The sequence below is a fragment of the Triturus cristatus genome, chromosome 7 (assembly GCF_964204655.1).
Source record: "Triturus cristatus chromosome 7, aTriCri1.1, whole genome shotgun sequence".
Classification (NCBI taxonomy): Eukaryota; Metazoa; Chordata; class Amphibia; order Caudata; family Salamandridae; genus Triturus; species Triturus cristatus.
Window position 1 is genome coordinate 567,564,922 of NC_140590.1, and position 15,024 is coordinate 567,579,945.

The 15,024-nt window shown below is 44.3% G+C and overlaps 1 protein-coding gene across 3 annotated transcripts in view; it reads right to left on the reverse strand.

The window, feature by feature from the left end:
- The window catches only part of SLC38A12 (solute carrier family 38 member 12), a 593,784-nt gene that overhangs the window by 410,436 nt on the left and 168,324 nt on the right, over nt 1-15,024 (reverse strand). The window lies entirely within an intron of this gene.

Consider the following 15,024-nt stretch of genomic DNA (forward strand, 5'->3'; position numbering starts at 1 on the left):
AGACGTCGACGGAGGTGAGGTTGTTGTCGTCAGAGGTCTCGATGACTGTGAAGGCGCCAGCGGCAAAGAGGTTATCGCCGGTGAAGGGACAGACTTCGAAGATGGTTCAGTCGACGATGTAAGCGCTGATGAGGTATGTTGAAGTGCCAACTCCAGAAGTGGTTTTATCGCAGACTAAGCCTTTTTTGACGACGAAGTGGTCTGGGCAGACTCTGACTGAGTCTTAGGCTGTTTGAAGGTAGTTTTAGTGGTCGTTTTTGAGGCAGTTTTTCCCACAGATTTCTCCTCAGAAGGGAACAGCAGCTTCCCATTTTTTAGAGGTAGTAAGTAGAGATTAATGGAGGGACGTTTGTGAAGATTTTTTGTGTCCTTCAGGGGGTTTCTCAGACCGGTCCCTATTTGCCAGATGGACTGACGCCTGGGAACTACCACTGCCTTCATCATCAGACACCACAGAGGTCTTTGACTTTAGCCTTCATAGCCAAATAAGTAATCTGCCTTCCCTGGGTTTTACGGTCTTGGAAGGAAAAGTCCTGCAGATCCTACAGTCTTTAACTTTATGTGCAGGGTAAAGGCAATAAATACAATCCTTGTGGGAGATCTTCAAAATGTAGCCTATTCTTTCCACATGACCCACAAGGCCTGAATAATTCTTTTTTAGAAGTATCAGACATTCTGTACTCACGAAATCCAACAGATGAAAGAAAACTCAGTAGAGCTCAGGGAGACTCCCTGTCACAACGACGTGCGATATGAAAATCTGAGGGACTTGCCTCTCTGTGGAGTGTTCTAGAGGATGCTAGACCCTGATTGACTGTGTTTCAAATTTGGCTCTTTTTACAAAAAGACAGGGATGGGTTACTGCAGTGACTGTGGAGTCCATTATACCATATTATGGTATGTATTATTTTTTATCATGAGACTCCCACCTCAACGGCGGGATGATTCAAGTATGTGAATCTATGAAAGATCCAATACTGGATAATTATAATGAAAATCATTAAAAACAACGTGTTTGGAGCGTGGTTTGCAGGCCAAGATGGTGGGTTTTAGCTTTTAAGAATCCACCTGATGAGAAAGACCTCTAAGAGGAGAAAGGAGATACTAATAATCACCCTCTTCAATGCCTTTGCTGCTTGAGACACTCGCCTTCACTCCATCATTGTAACAGGCAGCGGCCCAGGTGAGAGATGTTTCGCAGAGTCTAACTAGAGAGTCGCACACCCTAAGATAGTGGCACCACATCTTTAAAGGCCAGGATCGTGGAGCGATGGCTGCAGGGCTAAGGACCCCATAACAACCATACAGAGTTGAGGAGCGCTTATATAACCCCTGTCTGTCAACTCTCCAGGTCCGAAGAGCAACACCGGGGTTTCCATTGGATGATAATGACTGGCTGACTGAAACTAGGAGACAGCTGTCTGTCAACTCCCCAACTGCCAACTCTCCTTCACACTAATGCTTTATCCTGCACTGCGCCTGGGCCCTCGCGCTGGGGTGACTGGTGCGGCGAGCCCGTAGGGTGGGTTGTGAGGTCCTACAGATATTAAGTGTCATTCTGTGATGTCTAAATTGAGATCGAAATCCTAGCCTCCTCTAATCCCTAGGAACGCAGTAAGATATCGGACCATGTATATGCACTAATGAAAGGTCCACTTCCTTCATACAGTGCGAGAACACGGACTAGACTTGTCCTCTACAGAAAAACTTTACAAGTGGGGAGTGCTGCAAAACAACCCGGAGAACAAGTAATGGCACTCTGCGTAACCTAGTCAGGACTACACGGTGGCCTCGCCTCTGTGTAACCTCTTTAGGGATAACCCCTGAACATGCTTAGACCTAGAAGGTGCCACCAGTGCGTACTCCCTGAGCCTTTATTAAGAACAGTGCCCAACACTACACTTAGAGACACACCTCAGTTCCTGTGAGAAACATCACTTGAATGGCGTGTTAATCTAGCATGGCGAGGGCAAAGTCTGGGCTCCTTTTTGGGAAACACCGGTTATTAGAATGATATAGCGTCAACTTAAGCACAAATTCCCATCCAAGAGACAATGGGTTAAAACTAAATGACAATGTCCTCATGAAAAACGATTTGAAGTACTGCGTTAAGTAGTGAATGAAAGTTTGACCTGAAAACCAAACTACAATTGGTTACAAAAAATTTCAAGGAGCCTATTTCAACCATTTACAAAGACACGGACCAAATCAGTGACAGAATACTGGACATTGAGAGAGATGACAAAGAGCTATTGTAAGGAAAGTCAGATCTCACTGACAAGATCCAAAACTTGTAAAATCAGGTCAACGCCGTACAACTGAAAGGTGAAGACTTCGAGTATGAACCCACAGTGACAATATATGGGGTTGGAACATTTCGGAGGATGCAGAAGGAGCAGACATAACAGCCAATATTCAAGCACTGTTCGCCGAGATACTGCAGGTAAAAGAAGGGGAGACACGCAGGATCGAGAGTCTTCACAGGGGTCCCAGACTCAAGCTAGCAAAGGTGAGACTGAGAGGGATTGTGGTTAAACACTCCTTTCAAAAAGAGTCAATTCTTTGGGAGGATGGCAAATCGGTCTTTCATTTACTAAAAAGGGGATACCCCTAGAATACGTCTGGATGCGTCACAAATCTCTCTTGCAAAACAACAAAGGCTGAAAACTTTGACGGAAGTTCTAAACAACGCCAAAACCAGATATTGATGGACCTTTCCATGGAAACTGGCTTTCACTATGGTGGGGAAGCCTTGCCATGCACAAGCAGTGCAAGTAGGGGTTAATCTTTTGGGTCTTGACAACAAATCTCAAACCCCAGGAACCAGACAAGACTCAGGCACAGAAAAGGTGATCAGGGAGTGATCAACTTGCCCACAACATGGAATCAGATCAGATCTGCTTCGACAGGACAGACGGAAAACTTGAAATAGTTTGGCATCACAGGACAGTGCATTGCTGAAGGACTAGCAGACATCATCGGGACATATAATAGACAGATTAGGATCTTGACCGTAATGTCTTGCTTCATATGTAACATATTAAAAGGCAACTATCGCCAAAAGGGGACTATTGCTGTAACTACTGGTGCCAGCTATAAGGAACCCATTGAGGGTTCATGCTTTCTCTTTATTGTTATTTGTTAACAACACTGTTTAGTATGTGGTTCGGGAACCCAGTAATGCTTACTACCCTCCATGACACAAAGAGCATCGATAGATTGCATTCTCAATTTCACATAGAAGTGTGGCAGGGAGGGGAGCGTGGGTAGGGGCGAACAGTTACTTACACAAATGACACTTAGCTATACACAACATATACCGCTCTTCTCCTCGTGATAACGACTGATTTACTCAAACAAAATTTAAGGTCCTCTTTGAATTTTCCGTTTAAATCCCCATCAAAAAGGAAAAGAATCCACGCCTTCCTTACAGCTCATAAAGCAGAGATCGTCACAATTCAGAAACCCACCTAAAATCAGGTGACTCTTCCTGCTTCGAACCCAAATACTACACGTGTCAATACCAATCTAATGCTCACAATATAAAGATTGGGATGTGAGACAATTAGCAACAACATTCAAAATTCTGCCCAGATGTCATCAGAGACAAAGATGGGTTACAGTAAACCTCCTGGGAGAAAAGATTACAAATGACTCACTATACACCTCAAATCAGGCCCAAGACAGATTTCTGGAAAAGGTCCTTAGATCTCTAGTGGCATTCCAAAAAGGGCTGACAATACTGACTGGAGATTTCAACGCAGTTCAACAAGCCACACTGGATAGATCAATATCTAACTGGGCTGCTACTAGAGAAATGGCAGAAGACATACAAGATAGACTTAATGAATTGGGGCTAATTGATGCCTGGAGAGCAATTCATACACATGATAAGGGCTATGCATTCTACCCAAACACACATAAATCCAACTTATGAATTGGTATGATCTTTGTTTCAGGCCCAGCAATGGCCTCAGGACACAGGAATCAACGCCAAAGCAATCTCCAACCATGCCCATATTTGGTTAGCAGTGCAACTGTTTCTTCAACAACATTCAGATAGAAGATGGAGACTCAGTAAATGTCATTTCTATTACAGGATTGCTATACCGCCAACAAATAAATGGCAGACACCTCCCTGAGCATCTATTGGGATGCCTTAAAGACCATATTTAGAGGGATGTTAATTGCTATGGCCTCCTTTGCGGAACAGGAAAAAACTAATGCACGATAGGTTACAAAAAGAACTGCAAAAAGCTGAAGATGAGCACAAGAAATCTGGGTCCTGGACAGACGTGAGAACACTCAAATATTAAAGATCAACTTCAAACCCTCCAGATCAATAAGGCAGAACAAGTGTTCACGCTTAGTAGTAGGGTTTATGATGTAGGTAACAACAAACATCCCATACTAGTGAGTAAACTGAAAGCCGGACAAAAGAAAGGCAGCACATTAGCCCTTCGTTTGCCGCCGGGCCATATTACCTATTACCGAAAACAAAAAGCCAACCTATTTAAACACTACCATACCCAAATATATACCCGAGAAGAGGTTGCACCCAATGAAATACAATATTACCTATAAAACCTACAATTCCCAGTGGAACAGATTCCCAACTTCAAAATCTGGAGGACCCCATTGATGAAGTGGAAATAGGAGCAGTAATTAAAACCCTCAAATCACACAACTCCCATGCCACATGGGTTTGGTGGGAAATTCTATAAACTATACACAGGTAAGCTTACACCGATATTAAATGATATATTCAAAATATTCTGCACTGCTGATAGGATCACACACTCAATGGAAGATGCCACCATTGTTGTAATCCTAAAATCAAGCAAGAATCTTGTTTAGGAATACTTGGCACACAGAGTGATAACAATACTGAACCTAGACATTAAGATTTATATGATTTTAGCAATGCAACTGACCCCCCATTCTTTCCCAGATGATTCAAGAATATCAATTAGGATTTGCAACCAAAGACAAACTTTCAATTATATACGCTATATAGCCCACCTTGTCGAACAAACTAAGTGAAAAGAGCAAAATGGTACCTTACTGACATTGGATGCAGAAAAAGTATTTGACAGGGTAGACTGGCAATACATTACGGTTTCACTACAGCGGTTTGGTTTCGTGAAGACATTTATATATACGAATATGGCTGCATGTCAAGCGCCTAAAGCTAGAGTAATAACTAATGGGCCATTTTCTGACTCTTTACATTTAAAAAAAGGTACAAAACCGGGATGACTCTTGCCCCTCTACTTTATGTACTGGTCATAAAACCATTAGCTACGATAGTACGTCAAGATTTGAATATACGAGGTAGGCCCTCTGGAGGGAGAGACTGTACAATATCACTATTTGCGGATTATGTAGTTAGTTCTGTGCTGCGCCCCCCTCCCCCCCCCAAAAAAAAATCGGTACCCCACTGATGCATCTTCTTGGCGAATATGGAGAAGCATCAGGCTATAAAGTCAATAATACAAAATCTGAACTCCTTCTTTAGGTCTTTCAGAGGAGGACACTCAGCACCGTACAGAGCACATAGCTTTTAAAATCGCCACTAGAGCAAATTGATACTTGGGTGTAAGTCTCGCCCACTTCCTTTCGGGATGTACTCAGCCAATGTTTCCTAACTATGGAGAGATAGTAAAATAGACTTAGACAAATGGGCTAAGCAATATGAGTTATGGCTGGGCATAATTGCTGTAATCAAAATTAATCTACTCACTGAGTTGTAATGTGTCTTCCAGGCACTCCCATTGCGTATGCCGCAATCTATGTTGGGTGACCTAGAAAGATCTCTAAACAAATTTCTCTGGCAGAGAAAAAGCCCAAGACTACCAAAGAAAAAAAGAGGCCTGAATTTCTTACATATCCATAACCACTGTACAGCAACACAATTAAGAATTACAGGATCCTGGTTCTAAACAGAGTCCTGTAAAAACTGACTTCATATGGACAGGGCCTTCATTGGAAGATCCCTATGGGACATGATAGCCCGGTAACACAATATACAAGACACATGCTGCAGCCAGATTACCAGAAAATTCTTGGAGGTGTGGGATGTGAGTGCCCCCCTAAACATGCAAATACAACGTTGCCCTCTCCCGTAACCCATTTTCCAGTCAACCCAGATTTCACACCAGCATTGGTACTCAACTCCCACCCACACTGAAGGGGAGATAGCCGAATGATGGCAGAAATATTCGTAAATGAGGAGATCAGAACATTCAGAGACTGTAAATGACCACACTGAACAAGAGCGATTCCAATACCAACAGATCAACAATGGATTTTACACCCACATATTAAAGAATCAACTACATGACCACTCACACAGGGACAGCAGCTCCTCTCTACAAACACATGACCATGGGGTGGATATCGGCTATTTACAAATACTTAAGCTCCCTACTAATACCGCCCTCTAGGAAATACATGCACTCATGGGCCAAAGCACTATAACGTGATGTACTTCTTAAACGCTGGGAATTGTTTTTGTTAGACAGGTAAGCCTTAGGGTGGTTTCCCCCCAAACTGCTGATGCAGTTTTTGTTGGCCTTAGCTTGGCTTTACCATTGCTAACCAGTGCAAACGTAAATGTGCTCGCTCCCTAAAACATGGTGAAATTGGCTTTTACTCAGTTGGCACATACTACAAGTACCCAGGCCCTGTAAATGAAATCCTATTAGTGGGCCTGCAGCACTGACTGTGTCACCCACTTACGTAGCCATTTTAAACATGTCTCAGTTTTAAGCTGCCATTTTTAAGCTGCCATTTTGACTTGGCAAAATAAACCTTTTGCCAGGCCTAAACCATCCTTTTCAATACATATAAGTCACACCTAAGGTAAGCCTAAACAGCCCATACAGCCGGGTGCAGTGTATTAAAAAAGTTTGACATGTACTTTTCAGTTTTACATGTCCTGGCAGTGAAAAACTCTTAAATTCGTTTTTCACTACTGCAAGACCTACCTCTCACATTGGATAACATTGGGCTACCTTATTACGTGTAATAAGTGATAACTTTTATTTGGGAGGAGGTCGGAATGTTGAGTTTGAGGGTGTAAAGAACCGTAATTTAAAACATTTTTTAATGGTCAAGATAGATTTTAAGTCACAATTCTGAAAAAGATGCTGCTTCTGGAAAATTAGCATTTTCTTGTCCTAACCACTTGGTGCCAGCAGCCTTTTTCCTGGCTCACATGACAGGTACAGCTGGAAGCTGGCCTTTGTGTTTCGGTCCCAGACAGTGAAACAAAGGGGGAATAGTGTTGGCAGGATGGGCCATTTCTGACTTGATGAGGGAGGGGGGGAGCTATCACTTGCACATAACTAGAGGCGGACCTTGCTAAGATAGAACCCTAGGCGAAGAGAAGTTTTCCACCCTTGCTGATGCTAGCGAAAAAAATGAAAAAAGCAAATATAATAAATGAAGGACAGAATGCTGAATAATGCTAACACGCACCCTCAGTCACAAAGATCTGGGTTTAATCCATTGGGTTTTTTTTTTTCAAGCTAGCCTGGCTGATGAGGGGTGACCCTGAAACCGGTCCCAGGATGCTTGTTTTCCGGTCCAGGGAGGACCTGGCCTGGCAGTTGGGGCTGGGCTGTTCCCGTGGGGAGCAGGGTCAAGACTGATTTTCATAAGGCTGGGTCCTTACTTGGGTGACATGGTGAGCAAAAAACACAATGGATTTAACTCAGATCGTTGTGACTGGGGATGAATGTTTTAAATTCTTCAGCAATCCGTTCATCATTTTTTCTTTTTGCTTTTGTCACCCTATGTGGCAAAGATATGCAAAGACGTGGGTACCGTGCTCACTGCACTACTGGATTCATGCTAGCCTGGCTGATGAGGGGTGATACCCTGAAACCGGTCCCAGGATGCTAGTTTTCCTGTCCAGGGAGGACCTGGTCTGGCAGATTGGGCTGGACCGTTCCCATGAGGAGCAGAGTCACAACTGATTTGCATATAGCTGGACCAAACTGGGGCGACGAGGTGAGCAAAGAAATTATGGATTAAACCCAGATCTGTGACAGAACAGTAACTAACAACTCCCAGGGAGACGGAACGGCGATCCTGTCGTCGCACGTTCAGCATTCAATGTTTTTTTGTAAGGGGGGGGGGGGGGGAGGGTGGCAAGGGGGGGCACTGTTTTCTTGTTCTTCTTTCTTTTCTCTTTTCACTGTCATCTTCCCTATTTTCACTTCCTTACTCTCACACTTCCTTACATTTTGACCCGAATAAGACTGAGTAGCGGTAGACCTAACAATGGGGCATGCACGAGACAGACACCAGCCCTACATCCGAAAACTGGGACTAGCGGGAGGGGGAGACACAACAAACTAGAGCTGGGGGCGCAGATTAGGATTACCAGACTTTCCCCATCATAGATAATGGCACCCACCAACAAGCTTAACCTGGCGTCTGATCTAAAGATAGTTTCCCTCAATGGTCAAGGGGCTCAACCACCCTGTCAAGAGGAAGAAGATACTAGACTACCTTGCTAAGAGTAAGGGGGACGTGGTCCTGATACAAGAAACCAAATTATCCCTGGACGATGTCAAACTAGTGAAAGCCAACTGGATATCACAAGTGGCGTGCTCACCGGCAGAAGGGAAGAAGCGTGGGGTAATTACACTGATATTTAAAAACACCAGCCTAACAATAGAATCGCATCATCACGACGATGTAGGAAGACTCTTGATAACACACTTGAGAAGACGGGAGGAGCTCATTCATGTTGCCAACATTTACGGCCCTAACACAGAGACGACCCCGCGTTCGGGGTATCGTACAAACTTGATAGCCTCCCACAGGACGACCTTCCAGTGATGGCGGGGGACTTTAACATCCCTCTGGACCATATACTTGACAGACAATCACTCTGTCACTCCCAACCCACAAGCGCACACTCCACTCTAAATAACATCTGTGCCAAATTCAACCTCAAAGACCCATGGCGACTTCAGCACCCGGACACTAGAGACTACACCTTCTACTCCAACCCGCACAACTCGTACAGCAGGATAGATTACATATTAATCACAGGTCCACAAACACACCTAATAGAGCATACTGACATAGCGCCTAGGCTAGTGTCAGACCACTCACGCATCAGCCTAAAGCTGAGTGGGTGCCACAACGACGACATCCCCCGAAGGGGACGTTTTAACAGTGACGTCTTGGCTGACCCAGAAAACAAAAAAAAGATTGAGGAGGCAATAAAAGAATACCTTAGACACAATGATACACAGGAGACCAACCCCACTACCTTATGTGACGCACTCAAGGCGACAGTCAGAGGCACAATAATCGAAATTAAGTCAAAAATTAACAAAAACACAAACCTACAACTGACCCAGCTCGAGCAGGATATCAAAAAAACTACCCACACCAGAGCCACGCACGATACTACTACCCTAACGGACCCAACCAGAAAAAAGTATGAATATAACAAAATCCTGAGTGAGAGGGCCGGACTGTGGATCAACAAATACAAGGCCATTAACCTTTGCCAGGCTAACAGAGCGGGGAAACTCCTAGCCTCCTACCTAAAGCACAAGCGCAACCAATTTACCATCTCATCCATTACTGACTCACACAACAATACCCACACAAGGCACAAAGACATCCTACAAACCTTCCAAGAGTTTCACTAGGAACTCTATAAAAACGAACAGTCCTTAGACCTGGAGGCGTGCACAAAATACCTTCGCAGACTCGACCTACCCAAACTATCGAATGTAAAAGCACAGAGACTAGGGCAAGAAATCAGTACGGCAGAGATTGAAATGGCAGTCAAATCTATGAAGGACAACAAAGCCCCTGGCCCAGATGGGTACACAGCCACTTTTACAAGTCCTTTCTTGATCACCTGAAACCCACCATGAAAAATGTGTTCAACCACTGTGCGGAGAATGGCCTAATATCACAATCCATGTCCGAGGCCAACATAATCGTAATCCCAAAGGAAGGCAAGGATGAACTGCTACCCAAGAATTACAGGCCCATATCCTTAATTAATGTGAACTGCAAAATATACGCAAAAATCCTGGCTACAAGACTAAACCCTGTCCTACCCAGTCTAATAAGCAACTCACAAGTAGGCTTCCTAAAGACCCGTATGTCCAATGACAATACCAAACTCCTATGCCACATTCTAGAACACACCGCTAAACTGGCAGAGCCAGCTGTGGCTATCACCCTAGATGCCAAGAAGGCCTTCGACAGTTTCATGGGCCTTTCTGGAGCAATGCATGCACTCATTCAACCTAGGGGAAGGGTTCATACGGAAGGTGTTGGCACTGTACGGGGACCCAAGAGCACGCATGGTCATTAATGGATCACTCTCTGAACCACTCACATTACAACACGGAACTAGACAGGGCTTCCCTCTGTCCCCTTTACTCTTCCTGCTGTCCTTGGAACCCCTAATTAGGGACTTCAAGACTAACGCGGAAGTAAAGGGGATCAATATCAACGACATGGAAATAAAACTAGCCGCCTACGCGGACGACATTCTTATTTTGACAGAGCAACCTAAGACCTCTTTTGAGGCCCTGATAGAAACCATAGAGATATACTCAGGACACTCAGGATATAAACTCAACAGGGACAAATCAGAATGCAAACCCCTCAACATACACACCACTAGGGACACCCTAGGGGGGGGTCGGGCCTGGCCTGGCAAACAGGATTCATCAAATATCTAGGGATCCACTTTGGTAATGACCTCAGGACCACACTAGAATAAAATGAGAAGCTGATAGAAAAAACAAAGAAACTCTTGGAGTCCCGGTCCCCCAAATGTACAACCTGGTGGGGCAGAATAGAAACAATCAAGATGATGATCACACCAATGATCAATTACCTGCTGAGCATGCTACCACTCCTTCTTACGGATGACTTCCACCGCAAAGTGGATAACCTGATTAGTAAATTCCTATGGTAGGGAAAAAAAGCACGTATAAGTATTAAAAAACTAAGGCTAAATAAAAAACTGGGAGGGCTAAACCTAGCAGACTATAGAACCTTCCAAACCGCTTTCCTAGCAAAACAAGGGGCCTGCTGGATGTCACCCCCTCAAGGGTACACGCCGGTATGGCTACTAGTCGAGCGGGCCATACTAAACAACCTCAACTCACTGGTAGAGCCAACAGCTAACAAACACACACACGCTTCCAGCCCAATCTTCAAAAACACAAAAATTGCCCTACTCAAAATAGACAAGAAAATGGAGAACAGTTGAAGGAACTCGAAATGGGAGTCTCTTTGGGCCAACAGCAAGATCAAATACAAAGGGAAATGCCTGTCTCTTGACACATGGAAGCAGAAAGGAATCTCCTAGCCAGCCCAACTAGAGGAGGAGGGCCATCCCATCACGTTCACCACACTAAAAGATAGACATAAGCTAACAGACATCAAGTTCTACAATTTCCTAAGAGTCAGAACAGCCCTAACAAAAGCCAAACTATCAAAACACAACCCGTCAATTATGCAGTATATGGCGAAAATCAACAGAATAGGTCATTAAGTATCGTACCTCTACAAACTTCCACGCCCAAACGCCACCAAACTCAACGATAAGCCAACTAACTACTGGGTAAATCAAGGCAATATCTCACTAAATGAGCAAGAGCTGGCTTTGCTCCTCCCCCTCATGTAATAAAATCTCCCCAGTACTATTCCAAACAAAATTTTGGCTACTCCACAAGACTTACTGGACCCCGGCTCGGTTAGCCTCGCTAGGCCTCAGAGAAAATGACCTATGCTGGAACTGCGGCAACGAAAAGGGGGATCTAGCACGTCTCATCTTCTACTGCCCAAAATGTTCTGGGGAAAAAAATCGGATTTCATAAAAAAGGCGCTGGGATGCACACTAAAACCAGAATTCTCTTCCCTCACCACCACATATATGACCACAGGACTTGCTTCACAGCATGACAGGGATCTGCTAGACCTCCTGCTGACCACGGCAGTGAAACTGGTCCTGTCCAACTGGAAGGATACAGCTAAGACATCATACAAAGGCTGGGTCAACTGGGTGACGTACCTCAGAGGCGCAGATAGCACTGCAAAACTCACCCTGGAGACCAGCTACTAGGGGGATGTGGAAGTCGCTTGACGCGTATCTGGACTCCTATGAACCCCCGTGAGGCCACTTGGGGGTGTCGGCTTTTCACACAAGGCTACAAACCCAGACTAGGCTCATCGCTACAGAACACTTCTTGTAACCTATCTCCACCCTTTCTTTTCTATCCTCTCTCTTTCTATCATCCTGTCCGTAATCTCCCAGCAAGTCAATGTAAAGGGGTGCAGCTAAACACGTATACCAAATACCTGTAACTACTGCAATACCAACCACGTTTGTCTGGTACCTCGCAACGGAAACGCTAATGTACTTGTCTATAAAATTATTAAAATACTATGAATTTTTTTTTAAAAAATCAATAAAAAAAAAAAAAAAAAAATCTAATATGGCATGATAATAAAATCTGCCAGAAAAGCGGGCATGCAGCGGCACAGACAAGGCTGGAGTCAGATGAGAGGAGCACTGCAGTTTGAATAACCTTATTCCACACACTTCGGTGCGCCCCTCCAGAGACTGGCGCCATGGCCATGAGCCCAGCTCACCCATGCCAAAAACCGGCCCTGCACATCCAAAGCCTCTTCCTGAACACACTCACAAAGGGTTTGTCACTAGTCTTTTGTGCCCCAGACAAGCTGGTGCCAGGGCAGGAAAGCAGGAAATTCTAAACACCTCTGAGGAGGGAAACCTCCATAAGAGTCTCCTACATCACAGTAGGCACCAATTATAAATATTGGTCCCTCAGACCCAAATCTTCAGAACACCTTTGGACCCGTGAATGCTACAAAGGTCTGACTGCTGTGCCGCTCTGCTTCCAGAAGGACTGCTACCCAGCTTCTCTGCTACTTTGCTAGCCTGCTGCCTGATGCTCTGCTTTCTGATAAAGAAGACTGGACATGCACAATTCGTCCCAGGACAAAATAACTCCAAGTGTCAGCTGACTGACCTCCTGTTCTGAGCTACAGGGACATAACAAGCGCCAGAGGCCTCCCCGTTTCTGCCCAGCTCACATACTGCCTGGACCTGCGTAAGCCCTGTTGGCGTCTGCTAGAGTGGGTTCCTGATCCCCAAGAGATGCCCCTCAGTTCCTGGACCCGAAGTGTGGCATCAGTTGTTGAGCTCTCGCCCCAAGAAAAAGAGAAATCCTGAAGTCTTAGGCTCTTCAGAACCACATACTGGCCTGTTCACACTAAGATCTTGCCGCCTGCGCTGCCCGATAACGCTATGCACCAGTGAGCCCGACTCTTGACACCACAGCGACAACCAGGGACACCGACAAAGTGAGACCTGCATTTGCGCTACAGCATCAACAGCCGGCGGTGACCACCAACATGAATATCCAGCAATGACTGTCCGCGATGCCAAACTTGATCTTCATGCTACAGAAACAACTGTCTGCGACACCCGACCTGCTCTTCACGCTACATTGACTGCCATCTGCGATGCTCTTCCTGCTCCTCACGCCCCCCTCCACTGTATAGAGAACACTTCGCGCTGGATTTAACTCTCAGCGGGTCTAACCTGGTCCATGTATGCGGCCCGTGCTCCATTGCGATTGGCCTGAATTGTTGACTTTTACTCAGTTGCTGATGACCAGATAAGCACAAGGGTCGCTATGTGCTTATAGGGGCTATACATAACTGAAATCTGTGAAATTGCCTATCTCCGGTTCTACTGATTTGATTTTTGTTGTTTCGGTCTCAGATCATTTATTACATTTACTCTATTTCTCTAAATTGGTGTGAGATTTTTCATGTGTTGTATTCTCACTTTTTAACAGTTTGAAGTACTGCATCAATACTTCACACACTGCCTCTAAATTTAGCCTGACTGACTGTGTGCCAAGCTGCCAGAGGGTTAAGCACAGGTTAATTTGGGGTTTGCTTGTGTTTCACCCTGACAAGAAGTGTAGTTGCTGCTTGAGTAGGGTTTCACCCTCCTTCAACCAGTAACCCAATTTCCAACAGGTATGGAGAGACATAAGTGCAACCTGTCGGTGCAAAATAGGGAATCTGACAAAGGTGATAAGAGGCTGGTACCTCACATGGTGCTGGCAATTTGGGAAACTATGGCCTTGGAATAATTAATAGGACACAGACAAAAACAGAGACAACCTTAACAAAATTTGGAAACCAGTGTTTGTATATATGGAGGATGAACTAAAAGAATTGACTTGCCCACCTAGAATGCGAGCACTAAGACTATTCCACTTAAATGCTTTTGAAGCCTTTAAAACTAGAAACTGATGTCAAGAATATTTGAAAACACTAAACATTTTTTCAGGAATTTGGCACGGTGTCACTTCTGAGGAAACACAGCATCTACGGCCATTGTGTCTGTGAGGAGGGGTATTTCTATGTTGATATCATTTGCTTGTATGGATTCTTACATCACTAAGAATGTCTTAGTTTTTTAATTTAAACTTTATTAAAATGCATTTATAAAAAAAGTACATATGTTCTACATCTGGATCTACAGAGTGATTTACGGGACAAATAGACCCCACATGATATTATGGGAGTGGAAAATGTATATGACTCAAGAGAACTGCTTAAGTTGGTGACTTTACATTTCAATAGTTCAATATGTCTCTGTCGTATTATACAGAATTTGTGAATTTTGTATTCAGTTATTTAGGATTGTGTTATAACAAGCTTTTTGATCACCAGAAGGTCATATCCTGATGATGCGAGGTGATCTTGCAAAAAATGTGTTGGCATTGGTAAAAAATAGGAAAGTCACATAATGTTGAAAAAGGGATTGAAAAATGTTTTGATGAATTAGGATGAACTAACTTATGACAATAACGAAAATAATATTTTAGAATTGACATTGGGTTATTTTGGAACTTTGTGGATGGTCTAACACATGGAGCAGGACATCAACTGCAACATGGAGATCGACATATTGAATGT